Here is a 22,611-nt window from a genome sequence, read left to right as displayed (position 1 = left end):
CACACGGAAGGTGGCAGCCCCGAAAGCTGTTGCTGGTCTTCACCTCCCCCCTGCAGCCTATTCACAGGCACAACAGGTTTGGGGATCTGTGCTTGCCCAGAGAAGGAACATCTCACGGTGCGCATCCTCGGCAGAGCCTGTTCCCGAAAAGGCAAACGTCCGGCTCCTTGTCCCACACGGAAGGTGGCAGCCCCGAAAGCTGTTGCTGGTCTTCACCTTCCCCCTGCAGCCTAGTCACAGGCACAACAGGTTTGGGGATCTGTGCTTGCCCAGAGAAGGAACATCTCACGGTGCGCATCCTCGGCAGAGCCTGTTCCCGAAAAGGCAAACGTCCGGCTCCTTGTCCCACACGGAAGGTGGCAGCCCGGAAAGCTGTTGCTGGTCTTCACCTTCCCCCTGCAGCCTATTCACAGGCACAACAGGTTTGGGGATCTGTGCTTGCCCAGAGAAGGAACATCTCACGGTGCGCATGCTCGGCAGAGCCTGTTCCCGAAAAGGCAAACGTCCGGCTCCTTGTCCCACACGGAAGGTGGCAGCCCGGAAAGCTGTTGCTCGTCTTCACCTTCCCCCTGCAGCCTAGTCACAGGCACAACAGGTTTGGGGATCTGTGCTTGCCCAGAGAAGGAACATCTCACGGTGCGCATCCTCGGCAGAGCCTGTTCCCAAAAAGGCAAACGTCCGGCTCCTTGTCCCACACGGAAGGTGGCAGCCCCGAAAGCTGTTGCTCGTCTTCACCTTCCCCCTGCAGCCTATTCACAGGCACAACAGGTTTGGGGATCTGTGCTTGCCCAGAGAAGGAACATCTCACGGTGCGCATCCTCGGCAGAGCCTGTTCCCAAAAAGGCAAACGTCCGGCTCCTTGTCCCACACGGAAGGTGGCAGCCCCGAAAGCTGTTGCTGGTCTTCACCTTCCCCCTGCGGCCTATTCACAGGCACAACAGGTTTGGGGATCTGTGCTTGCCCAGAGAAGGAACATCTCACGGTGCGCATCCTCGGCAGAGCCTGTTCCCGAAAAGGCAAACGTCCGGCTCCTTGTCCCACACGGAAGGTGGCAGCCCGGAAAGCTCTTGCTGGTCTTCACCTTCCCCCTGCAGCCTATTCACAGGCACAACAGGTTTGGGGATCTGTGCTTGCCCAGAGAAGGAACATCTCACGGTGCGCATCCTCAGCAGAGCCTGTTCCCGAAAAGGCAAACGTCCGGCTCCTTGTCCCACACGGAAGGTGGCAGCCCGGGAAGCTCTTGCTGGTCTTCACCTTCCCCCTGCAGCCTATTCACAGGCACAACAGTTTATGGGATCTGTGCTTGCCCAGAGAAGGAACATCTCACGGTGCGCATTCTCGGCAGAGCCTGTTCCCGAAAAGGCAAACGTCCGGCTCCTTGTCCCACACGGAAGGTGGCAGCCCGGAAAGCTGTTGCTCGTCTTCACCTTCCCCCTGCAGCCTAGTCACAGGCACAACAGGTTTGGGGATCTGTGCTTGCCCAGAGAAGGAACATCTCACGGTGCACATCCTCGGCAGAGCCTGTTCCCGAAAAGGCAAACGTCCGGCTCCTTGTCCCACACGGAAGGTGGCAGCCCGGAAAGCTGTTGCTGGTCTTCACCTTCCCCCTGCAGCCTAGTCACAGGCACAACAGGTTTGGGGATCTGTGCTTGCCCAGAGAAGGAACATCTCACGGTGCGCATCCTCGGCAGAGCCTGTTCCCGAAAAGGCAAACGTCCGGCTCCTTGTCCCACACGGAAGGTGGCAGCCCGGAAAGCTGTTGCTGGTCTTCACCTTCCCCCTGCAGCCTAGTCACAGGCACAACAGGTTTGGGGATCTGTGCTTGCGCAGAGAAGGAACATCTCACGGTGCGCATTCTCGGCAGAGCCTGTTCCCGAAAAGGCAAACGTCCGGCTCCTTGTCCCACACGGAAGGTGGCAGCCCGGAAAGCTGTTGCTGGTCTTCACCTTCCCCCTGCAGCCTATTCACAGGCACCACCGCACTGGGAATCTCTGCTTTCCCAAATACGCAATCTCTCACGGTGCGCATCCTCGGCAGAGCCTGTTCCCGAAAAGGCAAACGTCCGGCTCCTTGTCCCACACGGAAGGTGGCAGCCCGGAAAGCTGTTGCTGGTCTTCACCTTCCCCCTGCAGCCTATTCACAGGCACAACAGGTTTTGGGATCTGTGCTTGCCCAGAGAAGGAACATCTCACGGTGCGCATCCTCGGCAGAGCCTGTTCCCGAAAAGGCAAACGTCCGGCTCCTTGTCCCACACGGAAGGTGGCAGCCCGGAAAGCTGTTGCTGGTCTTCACCTTCCCCCTGCAGCCTATTCACAGGCACAACAGTTTATGGGATCTGTGCTTGCCCAGAGAAGGAACATCTCACGGTGCGCATTCTCGGCAGAGCCTGTTCCCGAAAAGGCAAACGTCCGGCTCCTTGTCCCACACGGAAGGTGGCAGCCCGGAAAGCTGTTGCTGGTCTTCACCTTCCCCCTGCAGCCTAGTCACAGGCACAACAGGTTTGGGGATCTGTGCTTGCCCAGAGAAGGAACATCTCACGGTGCGCATCCTCGGCAGAGCCTGTTCCCGAAAAGGCAAACGTCCGGCTCCTTGTCCCACACGGAAGGTGGCAGCCCGGAAAGCTGTTGCTGGTCTTCACCTTCCCCCTGCAGCCTATTCACAGGCACAACAGGTTTGGGGATCTGTGCTTGCCCAGAGAAGGAACATCTCACGGTGCGCATGCTCGGCAGAGCCTGTTCCCGAAAAGGCAAACGTCCGGCTCCTTGTCCCACACGGAAGGTGGCAGCCCGGAAAGCTGTTGCTCGTCTTCACCTTCCCCCTGCAGCCTAGTCACAGGCACAACAGGTTTGGGGATCTGTGCTTGCCCAGAGAAGGAACATCTCACGGTGCGCATCCTCGGCAGAGCCTGTTCCCAAAAAGGCAAACGTCCGGCTCCTTGTCCCACACGGAAGGTGGCAGCCCCGAAAGCTGTTGCTCGTCTTCACCTTCCCCCTGCAGCCTATTCACAGGCACAACAGGTTTGGGGATCTGTGCTTGCCCAGAGAAGGAACATCTCACGGTGCGCATCCTCGGCAGAGCCTGTTCCCAAAAAGGCAAACGTCCGGCTCCTTGTCCCACACGGAAGGTGGCAGCCCCGAAAGCTGTTGCTGGTCTTCACCTTCCCCCTGCGGCCTATTCACAGGCACAACAGGTTTGGGGATCTGTGCTTGCCCAGAGAAGGAACATCTCACGGTGCGCATCCTCGGCAGAGCCTGTTCCCGAAAAGGCAAACGTCCGGCTCCTTGTCCCACACGGAAGGTGGCAGCCCGGAAAGCTCTTGCTGGTCTTCACCTTCCCCCTGCAGCCTAGTCACAGGCACAACAGGTTTGGGGATCTCTGCTTGCCCAGAGAAGGAACATCTCACGGTGCGCATCCTCAGCAGAGCCTGTTCCCGAAAAGGCAAACGTCCGGCTCCTTGTCCCACACGGAAGGTGGCAGCCCGGGAAGCTCTTGCTGGTCTTCACCTTCCCCCTGCAGCCTATTCACAGGCACAACAGTTTATGGGATCTGTGCTTGCCCAGAGAAGGAACATCTCACGGTGCGCATTCTCGGCAGAGCCTGTTCCCGAAAAGGCAAACGTCCGGCTCCTTGTCCCACACGGAAGGTGGCAGCCCGGAAAGCTGTTGCTCGTCTTCACCTTCCCCCTGCAGCCTAGTCACAGGCACAACAGGTTTGGGGATCTGTGCTTGCCCAGAGAAGGAACATCTCACGGTGCACATCCTCGGCAGAGCCTGTTCCCGAAAAGGCAAACGTCCGGCTCCTTGTCCCACACGGAAGGTGGCAGCCCGGAAAGCTGTTGCTGGTCTTCACCTTCCCCCTGCAGCCTAGTCACAGGCACAACAGGTTTGGGGATCTGTGCTTGCCCAGAGAAGGAACATCTCACGGTGCGCATCCTCGGCAGAGCCTGTTCCCGAAAAGGCAAACGTCCGGCTCCTTGTCCCACACGGAAGGTGGCAGCCCGGAAAGCTGTTGCTGGTCTTCACCTTCCCCCTGCAGCCTAGTCACAGGCACAACAGGTTTGGGGATCTGTGCTTGCCCAGAGAAGGAACATCTCACGGTGCGCATCCTCGGCAGAGCCTGTTCCCGAAAAGGCAAACGTCCGGCTCCTTGTCCCACACGGAAGGTGGCAGCCCGGAAAGCTCTTGCTGGTCTTCACCTTCCCCCTGCAGCCTATTCACAGGCACAACAGTTTATGGGATCTGTGCTTGCCCAGAGAAGGAACATCTCACGGTGCGCATTCTCGGCAGAGCCTGTTCCCGAAAAGGCAAACGTCCGGCTCCTTGTCCCACACGGAAGGTGGCAGCCCGGAAAGCTCTTGCTGGTCTTCACCTTCCCCCTGCAGCCTAGTCACAGGCACAACAGGTTTGGGGATCTGTGCTTGCCCAGAGAAGGAACATCTCACGGTGCGCATCCTCGGCAGAGCCTGTTCCCGAAAAGGCAAACGTCCGGCTCCTTGTCCCACACGGAAGGTGGCAGCCCGGAAAGCTGTTGCTGGTCTTCACCTTCCCCCTGCAGCCTATTCACAGGCACAACAGGTTTGGGGATCTGTGCTTGCCCAGAGAAGGAACATCTCACGGTGCGCATTCTCGGCAGAGCCTGTTCCCGAAAAGGCAAACGTCCGGCTCCTTGTCCCACACGGAAGGTGGCAGCCCGGAAAGCTGTTGCTGGTCTTCACCTTCCCCCTGCAGCCTAGTCACAGGCACAACAGGTTTGGGGATCTGTGCTTGCCCAGAGAAGGAACATCTCACGGTGCGCATCCTCGGCAGAGCCTGTTCCCGAAAAGGCAAACGTCCGGCTCCTTGTCCCACACGGAAGGTGGCAGCCCGGAAAGCTGTTGCTGGTCTTCACCTTCCCCCTGCAGCCTATTCACAGGCACAACAGGTTTGGGGATCTGTGCTTGCCCAGAGAAGGAACATCTCACGGTGCGCATCCTCGGCAGAGCCTGTTCCCGAAAAGGCAAACGTCCGGCTCCTTGTCCCACACGGAAGGTGGCAGCCCCGAAAGCTGTTGCTGGTCTTCACCTTCCCCCTGCAGCCTATTCACAGGCACAACAGGTTTGGGGATCTGTGCTTGCCCAGAGAAGGAACATCTCACGGTGCGCATCCTCGGCAGAGCCTGTTCCCGAAAAGGCAAACGTCCGGCTCCTTGTCCCACACGGAAGGTGGCAGCCCGGAAAGCTCTTGCTGGTCTTCACCTTCCCCCTGCAGCCTATTCACAGGCACAACAGGTTTTGGGATCTGTGCTTGCCCAGAGAAGGAACATCTCACGGTGCGCAGCCTCGGCAGAGCCTGTTCCCAAAAAGGCAAACGTCCGGCTCCTTGTCCCACACGGAAGGTGGCAGCCCCGAAAGCTGTTGCTGGTCTTCACCTTCCCCCTGCAGCCTATTCACAGGCACAACAGTTTATGGGATCTGTGCTTGCCCAGAGAAGGAACATCTCACGGTGCGCATTCTCGGCAGAGCCTGTTCCCGAAAAGGCAAACGTCCGGCTCCTTGTCCCACACGGAAGGTGGCAGCCCGGAAAGCTCTTGCTGGTCTTCACCTTCCCCCTGCAGCCTATTCACAGGCACAACAGGTTTGGGGATCTCTGCTTGCCCAGAGAAGGAACATCTCACGGTGCGCAGCCTCGGCAGAGCCTGTTCCCGAAAAGGCAAACGTCCAGCTCCTTGTCCCACACGGAAGGTGGCAGCCCGGAAAGCTGTTGCTGGTCTTCACCTTCCCCCTGCAGCCTATTCACAGGCACAACAGGTTTGGGGATCTGTGCTTGCCCAGAGAAGGAACATCTCACGGTGCGCATGCTCGGCAGAGCCTGTTCCCGAAAAGGCAAACGTCCGGCTCCTTGTCCCACACGGAAGGTGGCAGCCCGGAAAGCTGTTGCTGGTCTTCACCTTCCCCCTGCAGCCTATTCACAGGCACAACAGGTTTGGGGATCTGTGCTTGCCCAGAGAAGGAACATCTCACGGTGCGCATGCTCGGCAGAGCCTGTTCCCGAAAAGGCAAACGTCCGGCTCCTTGTCCCACACGGAAGGTGGCAGCCCGGAAAGCTGTTGCTCGTCTTCACCTTCCCCCTGCAGCCTATTCACAGGCACAACAGGTTTGGGGATCTGTGCTTGCCCAGAGAAGGAACATCTCACGGTGCGCATCCTCGGCAGAGCCTGTTCCCGAAAAGGCAAACGTCCGGCTCCTTGTCCCACACGGAAGGTGGCAGCCCGGAAAGCTGTTGCTGGTCTTCACCTTCCCCCTGCAGCCTATTCACAGGCACAACAGGTTTGGGGATCTGTGCTTGCCCAGAGAAGGAACATCTCACGGTGCGCAGCCTCGGCAGAGCCTGTTCCCGAAAAGGCAAACGTCCGGCTCCTTGTCCCACACGGAAGGTGGCAGCCCGGAAAGCTGTTGCTGGTCTTCACCTTCCCCCTGCAGCCTATTCACAGGCACAACAGGTTTGGGGATCTGTGCTTGCCCAGAGAAGGAACATCTCACGGTGCGCAGCCTCGGCAGAGCCTGTTCCCGAAAAGGCAAACGTCCGGCTCCTTGTCCCACACGGAAGGTGGCAGCCCGGAAAGCTGTTGCTGGTCTTCACCTTCCCCCTGCAGCCTATTCACAGGCACAACAGGTTTGGGGATCTGTGCTTGCCCAGAGAAGGAACATCTCACGGTGCGCATTCTCGGCAGAGCCTGTTCCCGAAAAGGCAAACGTCCGGCTCCTTGTCCCACACGGAAGGTGGCAGCCCGGAAAGCTGTTGCTGGTCTTCACCTTCCCCCTGCAGCCTATTCACAGGCACCACCGCACTGGGAATCTCTGCTTGCCCAAATACGCAATCTCTCACGGTGCGCATCCTCGGCAGAGCCTGTTCCCGAAAAGGCAAACGTCCGGCTCCTTGTCCCACACGGAAGGTGGCAGCCCGGAAAGCTGTTGCTGGTCTTCACCTTCCCCCTGCAGCCTATTCACAGGCACAACAGGTTTGGGGATCTGTGCTTGCCCAGAGAAGGAACATCTCACGGTGCGCATCCTCGGCAGAGCCTGTTCCCGAAAAGGCAAACGTCCGGCTCCTTGTCCCACACGGAAGGTGGCAGCCCGGAAAGCTCTTGCTGGTCTTCACCTTCCCCCTGCAGCCTATTCACAGGCACAACAGGTTTGGGGATCTGTGCTTGCCCAGAGAAGGAACATCTCACGGTGCGCATCCTCGGCAGAGACTGTTCCCAAAAAGGCAAACGTCCGGCTCCTTGTCCCACACGGAAGGTGGCAGCCCCGAAAGCTGTTGCTCGTCTTCACCTTCCCCCTGCAGCCTATTCACAGGCACAACAGGTTTGGGGATCTGTGCTTGCCCAGAGAAGGAACATCTCACGGTGCGCATCCTCGGCAGAGCCTGTTCCCGAAAAGGCAAACCTCCGGCTCCTTGTCCCACACGGAAGGTGGCAGCCCGGAAAGCTGTTGCTGGTCTTCACCTTCCCCCTGCAGCCTATTCACAGGCACAACAGGTTTTGGGATCTGTGCTTGCCCAGAGAAGGAACATCTCACGGTGCGCATCCTCGGCAGAGCCTGTTCCCGAAAAGGCAAACGTCCGGCTCCTTGTCCCACACGGAAGGTGGCAGCCCCGAAAGCTGTTGCTGGTCTTCACCTTCCCCCTGCAGCCTATTCACAGGCACAACAGGTTTTGGGATCTGTGCTTGCCCAGAGAAGGAACATCTCACGGTGCGCATCCTCGGCAGAGCCTGTTCCCGAAAAGGCAAACGTCCGGCTCCTTGTCCCACACGGAAGGTGGCAGCCCGGAAAGCTGTTGCTGGTCTTCACCTTCCCCCTGCGGCCTATTCACAGGCACAACAGGTTTGGGGATCTGTGCTTGCCCAGAGAAGGAACATCTCACGGTGCGCATCCTCGGCAGAGCCTGTTCCCGAAAAGGCAAACGTCCGGCTCCTTGTCCCACACGGAAGGTGGCAGCCCGGAAAGCTGTTGCTGGTCTTCACCTTCCCCCTGCAGCCTAGTCACAGGCACAACAGGTTTGGGGATCTGTGCTTGCCCAGAGAAGGAACATCTCACGGTGCGCATCCTCGGCAGAGCCTGTTCCCGAAAAGGCAAACGTCCGGCTCCTTGTCCCACACGGAAGGTGGCAGCCCCGAAAGCTGTTGCTGGTCTTCACCTTCCCCCTGCAGCCTATTCACAGGCACAACAGGTTTGGGGATCTGTGCTTGCCCAGAGAAGGAACATCTCACGGTGCGCATCCTCGGCAGAGCCTGTTCCCGAAAAGGCAAACGTCCGGCTCCTTGTCCCACACGGAAGGTGGCAGCCCGGAAAGCTGTTGCTGGTCTTCACCTTCCCCCTGCGGCCTATTCACAGGCACAACAGGTTTGGGGATCTGTGCTTGCCCAGAGAAGGAACATCTCACGGTGCGCATCCTCGGCAGAGCCTGTTCCCGAAAAGGCAAACGTCCGGCTCCTTGTCCCACACGGAAGGTGGCAGCCCGGAAAGCTGTTGCTGGTCTTCACATTCCCCCTGCGGCCTATTCACAGGCACAACAGGTTTGGGGATCTGTGCTTGCGCAGAGAAGGAACATCTCACGGTGCGCATCCTCGGCAGAGCCTGTTCCCGAAAAGGCAAACGTCCGGCTCCTTGTCCCACACGGAAGGTGGCAGCCCGGAAAGCTGTTGCTGGTCTTCACCTTCCCCCTGCAGCCTATTCACAGGCACAACAGGTTTGGGGATCTGTGCTTGCCCAGAGAAGGAACATCTCACGGTGCGCATCCTCGGCAGAGCCTGTTCCCGAAAAGGCAAACGTCCGGCTCCTTGTCCCACACGGAAGGTGGCAGCCCGGAAAGCTGTTGCTGGTCTTCACCTTCCCCCTGCAGCCTATTCACAGGCACAACAGGTTTTGGGATCTGTGCTTGCCCAGAGAAGGAACATCTCACGGTGCGCATCCTCGGCAGAGCCTGTTCCCAAAAAGGCAAACGTCCGGCTCCTTGTCCCACACGGAAGGTGGCAGCCCCGAAAGCTGTTGCTCGTCTTCACCTTCCCCCTGCAGCCTATTCACAGGCACAACAGGTTTGGGGATCTGTGCTTGCCCAGAGAAGGAACATCTCACGGTGCGCATCCTCGGCAGAGCCTGTTCCCGAAAAGGCAAACGTCCGGCTCCTTGTCCCACACGGAAGGTGGCAGCCCGGAAAGCTGTTGCTGGTCTTCACCTTCCCCCTGCAGCCTATTCACAGGCACAACAGGTTTGGGGATCTGTGCTTGCCCAGAGAAGGAACATCTCACGGTGCGCATCCTCGGCAGAGCCTGGTCCCGAAAAGGCAAACGTCCGGCTCCTTGTCCCACACGGAAGGTGGCAGCCCTGAAAGCTGTTGCTGGTCTTCACCTTCCCCCTGCAGCCTAGTCACAGGCACAACAGGTTTGGGGATCTGTGCTTGCCCAGAGAAGGAACATCTCACGGTGCGCAGCCTCGGCAGAGCCTGTTCCCGAAAAGGCAAACGTCCGGCTCCTTGTCCCACACGGAAGGTGGCAGCCCGGAAAGCTGTTGCTGGTCTTCACCTTCCCCCTGCAGCCTATTCACAGGCACAACAGGTTTGGGGATCTGTGCTTGCCCAGAGAAGGAACATCTCACGCTGCGCATCCTCGGCAGAGCCTGTTCCCGAAAAGGCAAACGTCCGGCTCCTTGTCCCACACGGAAGGTGGCAGCCCTGAAAGCTGTTGCTGGTCTTCATCTTCCCCCTGCAGCCTATTCACAGGCACAACAGGTTTGGGGATCTGTGCTTGCCCAGAGAAGGAACATCTCACGGTGCGCATCCTCGGCAGAGCCTGTTCCCGAAAAGGCAAACGTCCGGCTCCTTGTCCCACACGGAAGGTGGCAGCCCCGAAAGCTGTTGCTGGTCTTCACCTCCCCCCTGCAGCCTATTCACAGGCACAACAGGTTTGGGGATCTGTGCTTGCCCAGAGAAGGAACATCTCACGGTGCGCATCCTCGGCAGAGCCTGTTCCCGAAAAGGCAAACGTCCGGCTCCTTGTCCCACACGGAAGGTGGCAGCCCGGAAAGCTGTTGCTGGTCTTCACCTTCCCCCTGCAGCCTATTCACAGGCACAACAGTTTATGGGATCTGTGCTTGCCCAGAGAAGGAACATCTCACGGTGCGCATTCTCGGCAGAGCCTGTTCCCGAAAAGGCAAACGTCCGGCTCCTTGTCCCACACGGAAGGTGGCAGCCCGGAAAGCTGTTGCTGGTCTTCACCTTCCCCCTGCAGCCTATTCACAGGCACAACAGGTTTGGGGATCTGTGCTTGCCCAGAGAAGGAACATCTCACGGTGCGCAGCCTCGGCAGAGCCTGTTCCCGAAAAGGCAAACGTCCGGCTCCTTGTCCCACACGGAAGGTGGCAGCCCGGAAAGCTCTTGCTGGTCTTCACCTTCCCCCTGCAGCCTATTCACAGGCACAACAGGTTTGGGGATCTGTGCTTGCCCAGAGAAGGAACATCTCACGGTGCGCAGCCTCGGCAGAGCCTGTTCCCGAAAAGGCAAACGTCCGGCTCCTTGTCCCACACGGAAGGTGGCAGCCCGGAAAGCTCTTGCTGGTCTTCACCTTCCCCCTGCAGCCTATTCACAGGCACAACAGGTTTGGGGATCTGTGCTTGCGCAGAGAAGGAACATCTCACGGTGCGCATCCTCGGCAGAGCCTGTTCCCGAAAAGGCAAACGTCCGGCTCCTTGTCCCACACGGAAGGTGGCAGCCCGGAAAGCTGTTGCTGGTCTTCACCTTCCCCCTGCAGCCTATTCACAGGCACAACAGGTTTGGGGATCTGTGCTTGCCCAGAGAAGGAACATCTCACGGTGCGCATCCTCGGCAGAGCCTGTTCCCGAAAAGGCAAACGTCCGGCTCCTTGTCCCACACGGAAGGTGGCAGCCCTGAAAGATGTTGCTGGTCTTCACCTTCCCCCTGCAGCCTATTCACAGGCACAACAGGTTTGGGGATCTGTGCTTGCCCAGAGAAGGAACATCTCACGGTGCGCATCCTCGGCAGAGCCTGTTCCCAAAAAGGCAAACGTCCGGCTCCTTGTCCCACACGGAAGGTGGCAGCCCTGAAAGCTGTTGCTGGTCTTCACCTTCCCCCTGCAGCCTATTCACAGGCACAACAGGTTTGGGGATCTGTGCTTGCCCAGAGAAGGAACATCTCACGGTGCGCATTCTCGGCAGAGCCTGTTCCCGAAAAGGCAAACGTCCGGCTCCTTGTCCCACACGGAAGGTGGCAGCCCGGAAAGCTGTTGCTGGTCTTCACCTTCCCCCTGCAGCCTATTCACAGGCACCACCGCACTGGGAATCTCTGCTTTCCCAAATACGCAATCTCTCACGGTGCGCATCCTCGGCAGAGCCTGTTCCCGAAAAGGCAAACGTCCGGCTCCTTGTCCCACACGGAAGGTGGCAGCCCGGAAAGCTGTTGCTGGTCTTCACCTTCCCCCTGCAGCCTATTCACAGGCACAACAGGTTTGGGGATCTGTGCTTGCCCAGAGAAGGAACATCTCACGGTGCGCATCCTCGGCAGAGCCTGTTCCCGAAAAGGCAAACGTCCGGCTCCTTGTCCCACACGGAAGGTGGCAGCCCGGAAAGCTGTTGCTGGTCTTCACCTTCCCCCTGCAGCCTATTCACAGGCACAACAGGTTTGGGGATCTGTGCTTGCCCAGAGAAGGAACATCTCACGGTGCGCATCCTCGGCAGAGCCTGTTCCCGAACAGGCAAACGTCCGGCTCCTTGTCCCACACGGAAGGTGGCAGCCCCGAAAGCTGTTGCTGGTCTTCACCTTCCCCCTGCAGCCTATTCACAGGCACAACAGGTTTGGGGATCTGTGCTTGCCCAGAGAAGGAACATCTCACGGTGCGCATCCTCGGCAGAGCCTGTTCCCAAAAAGGCAAACGTCCGGCTCCTTGTCCCACACGGAAGGTGGCAGCCCGGAAAGCTGTTGCTGGTCTTCACCTTCCCCCTGCAGCCTATTCACAGGCACAACAGGTTTGGGGATCTGTGCTTGCCCAAAGACGCAATCTCTCACGGTGCGCATCCTCGGCAGAGCCTGTTCCCGAAAAGGCAAACGTCCGGCTCCTTGTCCCACACGGAAGGTGGCAGCCCGGAAAGCTGTTGCTGGTCTTCACCTTCCCCCTGCAGCCTATTCACAGGCACAACAGGTTTGGGGATCTGTGCTTGCCCAGAGAAGGAACATCTCACGGTGCGCATCCTCGGCAGAGCCTGTTCCCGAAAAGGCAAACGTCCGGCTCCTTGTCCCACACGGAAGGTGGCAGCCCCGAAAGCTGTTGCTGGTCTTCACCTCCCCCCTGCAGCCTATTCACAGGCACAACAGGTTTGGGGATCTGTGCTTGCCCAGAGAAGGAACATCTCACGGTGCGCAGCCTCGGCAGAGCCTGTTCCCGAAAAGGCAAACGTCCGGCTCCTTGTCCCACACGGAAGGTGGCAGCCCGGAAAGCTCTTGCTGGTCTTCACCTTCCCCCTGCAGCCTATTCACAGGCACAACAGGTTTTGGGATCTGTGCTTGCCCAGAGAAGGAACATCTCACGGTGCGCATCCTCGGCAGAGCCTGTTCCCGAAAAGGCAAACGTCCGGCTCCTTGTCCCACACGGAAGGTGGCAGCCCGGAAAGCTGTTGCTGGTCTTCACCTTCCCCCTGCGGCCTATTCACAGGCACAACAGGTTTGGGGATCTGTGCTTGCCCAGAGAAGGAACATCTCACGGTGCGCATCCTCGGCAGAGCCTGTTCCCGAAAAGGCAAACGTCCGGCTCCTTGTCCCACACGGAAGGTGGCAGCCCGGAAAGCTGTTGCTGGTCTTCACATTCCCCCTGCGGCCTATTCACAGGCACAACAGGTTTGGGGATCTGTGCTTGCGCAGTGAAGGAACATCTCACGGTGCGCATCCTCGGCAGAGCCTGTTCCCGAAAAGGCAAACGTCCGGCTCCTTGTCCCACACGGAAGGTGGCAGCCCGGAAAGCTGTTGCTGGTCTTCACCTTCCCCCTGCAGCCTATTCACAGGCACAACAGGTTTGGGGATCTGTGCTTGCCCAGAGAAGGAACATCTCACGGTGCGCATCCTCGGCAGAGCCTGTTCCCGAAAAGGCAAACGTCCGGCTCCTTGTCCCACACGGAAGGTGGCAGCCCGGAAAGCTCTTGCTGGTCTTCACCTTCCCCCTGCAGCCTATTCACAGGCACAACAGGTTTTGGGATCTGTGCTTGCCCAGAGAAGGAACATCTCACGGTGCGCATCCTCGGCAGAGCCTGTTCCCAAAAAGGCAAACGTCCGGCTCCTTGTCCCACACGGAAGGTGGCAGCCCCGAAAGCTGTTGCTCGTCTTCACCTTCCCCCTGCAGCCTATTCACAGGCACAACAGGTTTGGGGATCTGTGCTTGCCCAGAGAAGGAACATCTCACGGTGCGCATCCTCGGCAGAGCCTGTTCCCGAAAAGGCAAACGTCCGGCTCCTTGTCCCACACGGAAGGTGGCAGCCCGGAAAGCTGTTGCTGGTCTTCACCTTCCCCCTGCAGCCTATTCACAGGCACAACAGGTTTGGGGATCTGTGCTTGCCCAGAGAAGGAACATCTCACGGTGCGCATCCTCGGCAGAGCCTGGTCCCGAAAAGGCAAACGTCCGGCTCCTTGTCCCACACGGAAGGTGGCAGCCCGGAAAGCTGTTGCTGGTCTTCACCTCCCCCCTGCAGCCTATTCACAGGCACAACAGGTTTGGGGATCTGTGCTTGCCCAGAGAAGGAACATCTCACGGTGCGCATCCTCGGCAGAGCCTGTTCCCGAAAAGGCAAACGTCCGGCTCCTTGTCCCACACGGAAGGTGGCAGCCCGGAAAGCTGTTGCTGGTCTTCACCTTCCCCCTGCAGCCTATTCACAGGCACAACAGTTTATGGGATCTGTGCTTGCCCAGAGAAGGAACATCTCACGGTGCGCATTCTCGGCAGAGCCTGTTCCCGAAAAGGCAAACGTCCGGCTCCTTGTCCCACACGGAAGGTGGCAGCCCTGAAAGCTGTTGCTGGTCTTCACCTTCCCCCTGCAGCCTATTCACAGGCACCACCGCACTAGGAATCTCTGCTTTCCCAAATACGCAATCTCTCACGGTGCGCATCCTCGGCAGAGCCTGTTCCCGAAAAGGCAAACGTCCGGCTCCTTGTCCCACACGGAAGGTGGCAGCCCGGAAAGCTCTTGCTGGTCTTCACCTTCCCCCTGCAGCCTATTCACAGGCACAACAGGTTTGGGGATCTGTGCTTGCCCAGAGAAGGAACATCTCACGGTGCGCAGCCTCGGCAGAGCCTGTTCCCGAAAAGGCAAACGTCCGGCTCCTTGTCCCACACGGAAGGTGGCAGCCCGGAAAGCTCTTGCTGGTCTTCACCTTCCCCCTGCAGCCTATTCACAGGCACAACAGGTTTGGGGATCTGTGCTTGCGCAGAGAAGGAACATCTCACGGTGCGCATCCTCGGCAGAGCCTGTTCCCGAAAAGGCAAACGTCCGGCTCCTTGTCCCACACGGAAGGTGGCAGCCCGGAAAGCTGTTGCTGGTCTTCACCTTCCCCCTGCAGCCTATTCACAGGCACAACAGGTTTGGGGATCTGTGCTTGCCCAGAGAAGGAACATCTCACGGTGCGCATCCTCGGCAGAGCCTGTTCCCGAAAAGGCAAACGTCCGGCTCCTTGTCCCACACGGAAGGTGGCAGCCCTGAAAGCTGTTGCTGGTCTTCACCTTCCCCCTGCAGCCTATTCACAGGCACAACAGGTTTGGGGATCTGTGCTTGCCCAGAGAAGGAACATCTCACGGTGCGCATCCTCGGCAGAGCCTGTTCCCAAAAAGGCAAACGTCCGGCTCCTTGTCCCACACGGAAGGTGGCAGCCCTGAAAGCTGTTGCTGGTCTTCACCTTCCCCCTGCAGCCTATTCACAGGCACAACAGGTTTGGGGATCTGTGCTTGCCCAGAGAAGGAACATCTCACGGTGCGCATTCTCGGCAGAGCCTGTTCCCGAAAAGGCAAACGTCCGGCTCCTTGTCCCACACGGAAGGTGGCAGCCCGGAAAGCTGTTGCTGGTCTTCACCTTCCCCCTGCAGCCTATTCACAGGCACCACCGCACTGGGAATCTCTGCTTTCCCAAATACGCAATCTCTCACGGTGCGCATCCTCGGCAGAGCCTGTTCCCGAAAAGGCAAACGTCCGGCTCCTTGTCCCACACGGAAGGTGGCAGCCCGGAAAGCTGTTGCTGGTCTTCACCTTCCCCCTGCAGCCTATTCACAGGCACAACAGGTTTGGGGATCTGTGCTTGCCCAGAGAAGGAACATCTCACGCTGCGCATCCTCGGCAGAGCCTGTTCCCGAAAAGGCAAACGTCCGGCTCCTTGTCCCACACGGAAGGTGGCAGCCCGGAAAGCTGTTGCTGGTCTTCACCTTCCCCCTGCAGCCTATTCACAGGCACAACAGGTTTGGGGATCTGTGCTTGCCCAGAGAAGGAACATCTCACGGTGCGCATCCTCGGCAGAGCCTGTTCCCGAAAAGGCAAACGTCCGGCTCCTTGTCCCACACGGAAGGTGGCAGCCCCGAAAGCTGTTGCTGGTCTTCACCTTCCCCCTGCAGCCTATTCACAGGCACAACAGGTTTGGGGATCTGTGCTTGCCCAGAGAAGGAACATCTCACGGTGCGCAGCCTCGGCAGAGCCTGTTCCCGAAAAGGCAAACGTCCGGCTCCTTGTCCCACACGGAAGGTGGCAGCCCGGAAAGCTCTTGCTGGTCTTCACCTTCCCCCTGCAGCCTATTCACAGGCACAACAGGTTTGGGGATCTGTGCTTGCCCAGAGAAGGAACATCTCACGGTGCGCATCCTCGGCAGAGCCTGTTCCCGAAAAGGCAAACGTCCGGCTCCTTGTCCCACACGGAAGGTGGCAGCCCGGAAAGCTCTTGCTGGTCTTCACCTTCCCCCTGCAGCCTATTCACAGGCACAACAGGTTTGGGGATCTGTGCTTGCCCAGAGAAGGAACATCTCACGGTGCGCATCCTCGGCAGAGCCTGTTCCCGAAAAGGCAAACGTCCGGCTCCTTGTCCCACACGGAAGGTGGCAGCCCGGAAAGCTGTTGCTGGTCTTCACCTTCCCCCTGCAGCCTATTCACAGGCACAACAGGTTTTGGGATCTGTGCTTGCCCAGAGAAGGAACATCTCACGGTGCGCATCCTCGGCAGAGCCTGTTCCCGAAAAGGCAAACGTCCGGCTCCTTGTCCCACACGGAAGGTGGCAGCCCGGAAAGCTCTTGCTGGTCTTCACCTTCCCCCTGAAGCCTATTCACAGGCACAACAGTTTATGGGATCTGTGCTTGCCCAGAGAAGGAACATCTCACGGTGCGCATCCTCGGCAGAGCCTGTTCCCGAAAAGGCAAACGTCCGGCTCCTTGTCCCACACGGAAGGTGGCAGCCCGGAAAGCTGTTGCTGGTCTTCACCTTCCCCCTGCGGCCTATTCACAGGCACAACAGGTTTGGGGATCTGTGCTTGCCCAGAGAAGGAACATCTCACGGTGCGCATCCTCGGCAGAGCCTGTTCCCGAAAAGGCAAACGTCCGGCTCCTTGTCCCACACGGAAGGTGGCAGCCCGGAAAGCTGTTGCTGGTCTTCACATTCCCCCTGCGGCCTATTCACAGGCACAACAGGTTTGGGGATCTGTGCTTGCGCAGTGAAGGAACATCTCACGGTGCGCATCCTCGGCAGAGCCTGTTCCCGAAAAGGCAAACGTCCGGCTCCTTGTCCCACACGGAAGGTGGCAGCCCGGAAAGCTGTTGCTGGTCTTCACCTTCCCCCTGCAGCCTATTCACAGGCACAACAGGTTTGGGGATCTGTGCTTGCCCAGAGAAGGAACATCTCACGGTGCGCATCCTCGGCAGAGCCTGTTCCCGAAAAGGCAAACGTCCGGCTCCTTGTCCCACACGGAAGGTGGCAGCCCGGAAAGCTCTTGCTGGTCTTCACCTTCCCCCTGCAGCCTATTCACAGGCACAACAGGTTTTGGGATCTGTGCTTGCCCAGAGAAGGAACATCTCACGGTGCGCATCCTCGGCAGAGCCTGTTCCCAAAAAGGCAAACGTCCGGCTCCTTGTCCCACACGGAAGGTGGCAGCCCCGAAAGCTGTTGCTGGTCTTCACCTTCCCCCTGCAGCCTATTCACAGGCACAACAGTTTATGGGATCTGTGCTTGCCCAGAGAAGGAACATCTCACGGTGCGCATTCTCAGCAGAGCCTGTTCCCGAAAAGGCAAACGTCCGGCTCCTTGTCCCACACGGAAGGTGGCAGCCCGGAAAGCTCTTGCTGGTCTTCACCTTCCCCGTGCAGCCTATTCACAGGCACCACCGCACTGGGAATCTCTGCTTTCCCAAATACGCAATCTCTCACGGTGCGCATCCTCGGCAGAGCCTGTTCCCGAAAAGGCAAACGTCCGGCTCCTTGTCCCACACGGAAGGTGGCAGCCCGGAAAGCTGTTGCTGGTCTTCACCTTCCCCCTGCAGCCTATTCACAGGCACAACAGGTTTGGGGATCTGTGCTTGCCCAGAGAAGGAACATCTCACGGTGCGCATCCTCGGCAGAGCCTGTTCCCGAAAAGGCAAACGTCCGGCTCCTTGTCCCACACGGAAGGTGGCAGCCCGGAAAGCTGTTGCTGGTCTTCACCTTCCCCCTGCAGCCTAGTCACAGGCACAACAGGTTTGGGGATCTGTGCTTGCCCAGAGAAGGAACATCTCACGCTGCGCATCCTCGGCAGAGCCTGTTCCCGAAAAGGCAAACGTCCGGCTCCTTGTCCCACACGGAAGGTGGCAGCCCGGAAAGCTGTTGCTGGTCTTCACCTTCCCCCTGCAGCCTATTCACAGGCACAACAGGTTTGGGGATCTGTGCTTGCCCAGAGAAGGAACATCTCACGGTGCGCATCCTCGGCAGAGCCTGTTCCCGAAAAGGCAAACGTCCGGCTCCTTGTCCCACACGGAAGGTGGCAGCCCGGAAAGCTCTTGCTGGTCTTCACCTTCCCCCTGCAGCCTATTCACAGGCACAACAGGTTTGGGGATCTGTGCTTGCCCAGAGAAGGAACATCTCACGGTGCGCATCCTCGGCAGAGCCTGTTCCCGAAAAGGCAAACGTCCGGCTCCTTGTCCCACACGGAAGGTGGCAGCCCGGAAAGCTGTTGCTGGTCTTCACCTTCCCCCTGCAGCCTATTCACAGGCACAACAGGTTTTGGGATCTGTGCTTGCCCAGAGAAGGAACATCTCACGGTGCGCATCCTCGGCAGAGCCTGTTCCCAAAAAGGCAAACGTCCGGCTCCTTGTCCCACACGGAAGGTGGCAGCCCCGAAAGCTGTTGCTCGTCTTCATCTTCCCCCTGCAGCCTATTCACAGGCACAACAGGTTTGGGGATCTGTGCTTGCCCAGAGAAGGAACATCTCACGGTGCGCATCCTCGGCAGAGCCTGTTCCCGAAAAGGCAAACGTCCGGCTCCTTGTCCCACACGGAAGGTGGCAGCCCGGAAAGCTGTTGCTGGTCTTCACCTTCCCCCTGCAGCCTATTCACAGGCACAACAGGTTTTGGGATCTGTGCTTGCCCAGAGAAGGAACATCTCACGGTGCGCATCCTCGGCAGAGCCTGGTCCCGAAAAGGCAAACGTCCGGCTCCTTGTCCCACACGGAAGGTGGCAGCCCGGAAAGCTCTTGCTGGTCTTCACCTTCCCCCTGCAGCCTAGTCACAGGCACAACAGGTTTGGGGATCTGTGCTTGCGCAGAGAAGGAACATCTCACGGTGCGCATCCTCGGCAGAGCCTGTTCCCGAAAAGGCAAACGTCCGGCTCCTTGTCCCACACGGAAGGTGGCAGCCCGGAAAGCTGTTGCTGGTCTTCACCTTCCCCCTGCAGCCTATTCACAGGCACAACAGGTTTGGGGATCTGTGCTTGCCCAGAGAAGGAACATCTCACGGTGCGCATCCTCGGCAGAGCCTGTTCCCGAAAAGGCAAACGTCCGGCTCCTTGTCCCACACGGAAGGTGGCAGCCCTGAAAGCTGTTGCTGGTCTTCACCTTCCCCCTGCAGCCTATTCACAGGCACAACAGGTTTGGGGATCTGTGCTTGCCCAGAGAAGGAACATCTCACGGTGCGCATCCTCGGCAGAGCCTGTTCCCAAAAAGGCAAACGTCCGGCTCCTTGTCCCACACGGAAGGTGGCAGCCCGGAAAGCTGTTGCTGGTCTTCACCTTCCCCCTGCAGCCTATTCACAGGCACAACAGGTTTGGGGATCTGTGCTTGCCCAGAGAAGGAACATCTCACGGTGCGCATTCTCGGCAGAGCCTGTTCCCGAAAAGGCAAACGTCCGGCTCCTTGTCCCACACGGAAGGTGGCAGCCCGGAAAGCTGTTGCTGGTCTTCACCTTCCCCCTGCAGCCTATTCACAGGCACCACCGCACTGGGAATCTCTGCTTTCCCAAATACGCAATCTCTCACGGTGCGCATCCTCGGCAGAGCCTGTTCCCGAAAAGGCAAACGTCCGGCTCCTTGTCCCACACGGAAGGTGGCAGCCCGGAAAGCTGTTGCTGGTCTTCACCTTCCCCCTGCAGCCTATTCACAGGCACAACAGGTTTGGGGATCTGTGCTTGACCAGAGAAGGAACATCTCACGCTGCGCATCCTCGGCAGAGCCTGTTCCCGAAAAGGCAAACGTCCGGCTCCTTGTCCCACACGGAAGGTGGCAGCCCGGAAATCTGTTGCTGGTCTTCACCTTCCCCCTGCAGCCTATTCACAGGCACAACAGGTTTGGGGATCTGTGCTTGCCCAGAGAAGGAACATCTCACGGTGCGCATCCTCGGCAGAGCCTGTTCCCGAACAGGCAAACGTCCGGCTCCTTGTCCCACACGGAAGGTGGCAGCCCCGAAAGCTGTTGCTGGTCTTCACCTTCCCCCTGCAGCCTATTCACAGGCACAACAGGTTTGGGGATCTGTGCTTGCCCAGAGAAGGAACATCTCACGGTGCGCATCCTCGGCAGAGCCTGTTCCCAAAAAGGCAAACGTCCGGCTCCTTGTCCCACACGGAAGGTGGCAGCCCTGAAAGCTGTTGCTGGTCTTCACCTTCCCCCTGCAGCCTATTCACAGGCACAACAGGTTTGGGGATCTGTGCTTGCCCAGAGAAGGAACATCTCACGGTGCGCATCCTCGGCAGAGCCTGTTCCCGAAAAGGCAAACCTCCGGCTCCTTGTCCCACACGGAAGGTGGCAGCCCGGAAAGCTGTTGCTGGTCTTCACCTTCCCCCTGCAGCCTATTCACAGGCACAACAGGTTTGGGGATCTGTGCTTGACCAGAGAAGGAACATCTCACGCTGCGCATCCTCGGCAGAGCCTGTTCCCGAAAAGGCAAACGTCCGGCTCCTTGTCCCACACGGAAGGTGGCAGCCCGGAAAGCTGTTGCTGGTCTTCACCTTCCCCCTGCAGCCTATTCACAGGCACAACAGGTTTGGGGATCTGTGCTTGCCCAGAGAAGGAACATCTCACGGTGCGCATCCTCGGCAGAGCCTGTTCCCGAACAGGCAAACGTCCGGCTCCTTGTCCCACACGGAAGGTGGCAGCCCCGAAAGCTGTTGCTGGTCTTCACCTTCCCCCTGCAGCCTATTCACAGGCACAACAGGTTTGGGGATCTGTGCTTGCCCAGAGAAGGAACATCTCACGGTGCGCATCCTCGGCAGAGCCTGTTCCCAAAAAGGCAAACGTCCGGCTCCTTGTCCCACACGGAAGGTGGCAGCCCTGAAAGCTGTTGCTGGTCTTCACCTTCCCCCTGCAGCCTATTCACAGGCACAACAGGTTTGGGGATCTGTGCTTGCCCAGAGAAGGAACATCTCACGGTGCGCATCCTCGGCAGAGCCTGTTCCCGAAAAGGCAAACGTCCGGCTCCTTGTCCCACACGGAAGGTGGCAGCCCGGAAAGCTCTTGCTGGTCTTCACCTTCCCCCTGCAGCCTATTCACAGGCACAACAGGTTTGGGGATCTGTGCTTGCCCAGAGAAGGAACATCTCACGGTGCGCATCCTCGGCAGAGCCTGTTCCCGAAAAGGCAAACGTCCGGCTCCTTGTCCCACACGGAAGGTGGCAGCCCCGAAAGCTGTTGCTGGTCTTCACCTTCCCCCTGCAGCCTATTCACAGGCACAACAGGTATTGGGATCTGTGCTTGCCCAGAGAAGGAACATCTCACGGTGCGCATCCTCGGCAGAGCCTGTTCCCGAAAAGGCAAACGTCCGGCTCCTTGTCCCACACGGAAGGTGGCAGCCCGGAAAGCTGTTGCTGGTCTTCACCTTCCCCCTGCAGCCTATTCACAGGCACAACAGGTTTGGGGATCTGTGCTTGCCCAGAGAAGGAACATCTCACGGTGCGCATCCTCGGCAGAGCCTGTTCCCGAAAAGGCAAACGTCCGGCTCCTTGTCCCACACGGAAGGTGGCAGCCCCGAAAGCTGTTGCTGGTCTTCACCTTCCCCCTGCAGCCTATTCACAGGCACAACAGGTTTGGGGATCTGTGCTTGCCCAGAGAAGGAACATCTCACGGTGCGCAGCCTCGGCAGAGCCTGTTCCCGAAAAGGCAAACGTCCGGCTCCTTGTCCCACACGGAAGGTGGCAGCCCCGAAAGCTGTTGCTGGTCTTCACCTTCCCCCTGCAGCCTATTCACAGGCACAACAGGTTTGGGGATCTGTGCTTGCCCAGAGAAGGAACATCTCACGGTGCGCATCCTCGGCAGAGCCTGTTCCCGAAAAGGCAAACGTCCGGCTCCTTGTCCCACACGGAAGGTGGCAGCCCGGAAAGCTGTTGCTGGTCTTCACCTTCCCCCTGCAGCCTATTCACAGGCACAACAGGTTTGGGGATCTGTGCTTGCCCAGAGAAGGAACATCTCACGGTGCGCATCCTCGGCAGAGCCTGGTCCCGAAAAGGCAAACGTCCGGCTCCTTGTCCCACACGGAAGGTGGCAGCCCGGAAAGCTCTTGCTGGTCTTCACCTTCCCCCTGCAGCCTAGTCACAGGCACAACAGGTTTGGGGATCTGTGCTTGCGCAGAGAAGGAACATCTCACGCTGCGCATCCTCGGCAGAGCCTGTTCCCGAAAAGGCAAACGTCCGGCTCCTTGTCCCACACGGAAGGTGGCAGCCCGGAAAGCTGTTGCTGGTCTTCACCTCCCCCCTGCAGCCTATTCACAGGCACAACAGGTTTGGGGATCTGTGCTTGCCCAGAGAAGGAACATCTCACGGTGCGCATCCTCGGCAGAGCCTGTTCCCGAAAAGGCAAACGTCCGGCTCCTTGTCCCACACGGAAGGTGGCAGCCCGGAAAGCTCTTGCTGGTCTTCACCTTCCCCCTGCAGCCTATTCACAGGCACAACAGTTTATGGGATCTGTGCTTGCCCAGAGAAGGAACATCTCACGGTGCGCATTCTCGGCAGAGCCTGTTCCCGAAAAGGCAAACGTCCGGCTCCTTGTCCCACACGGAAGGTGGCAGCCCGGAAAGCTCTTGCTGGTCTTCACCTTCCCCCTGCAGCCTATTCACAGGCACAACAGGTTTGGGGATCTGTGCTTGCCCAGAGAAGGAACATCTCACGGTGC

The sequence above is a fragment of the Haliaeetus albicilla genome, chromosome 22 (genome assembly GCF_947461875.1).
Source record: "Haliaeetus albicilla chromosome 22, bHalAlb1.1, whole genome shotgun sequence".
NCBI classification, from domain to species: Eukaryota; Metazoa; Chordata; class Aves; order Accipitriformes; family Accipitridae; genus Haliaeetus; species Haliaeetus albicilla.
Note: the sequence above shows the minus strand (reverse complement) of the source record.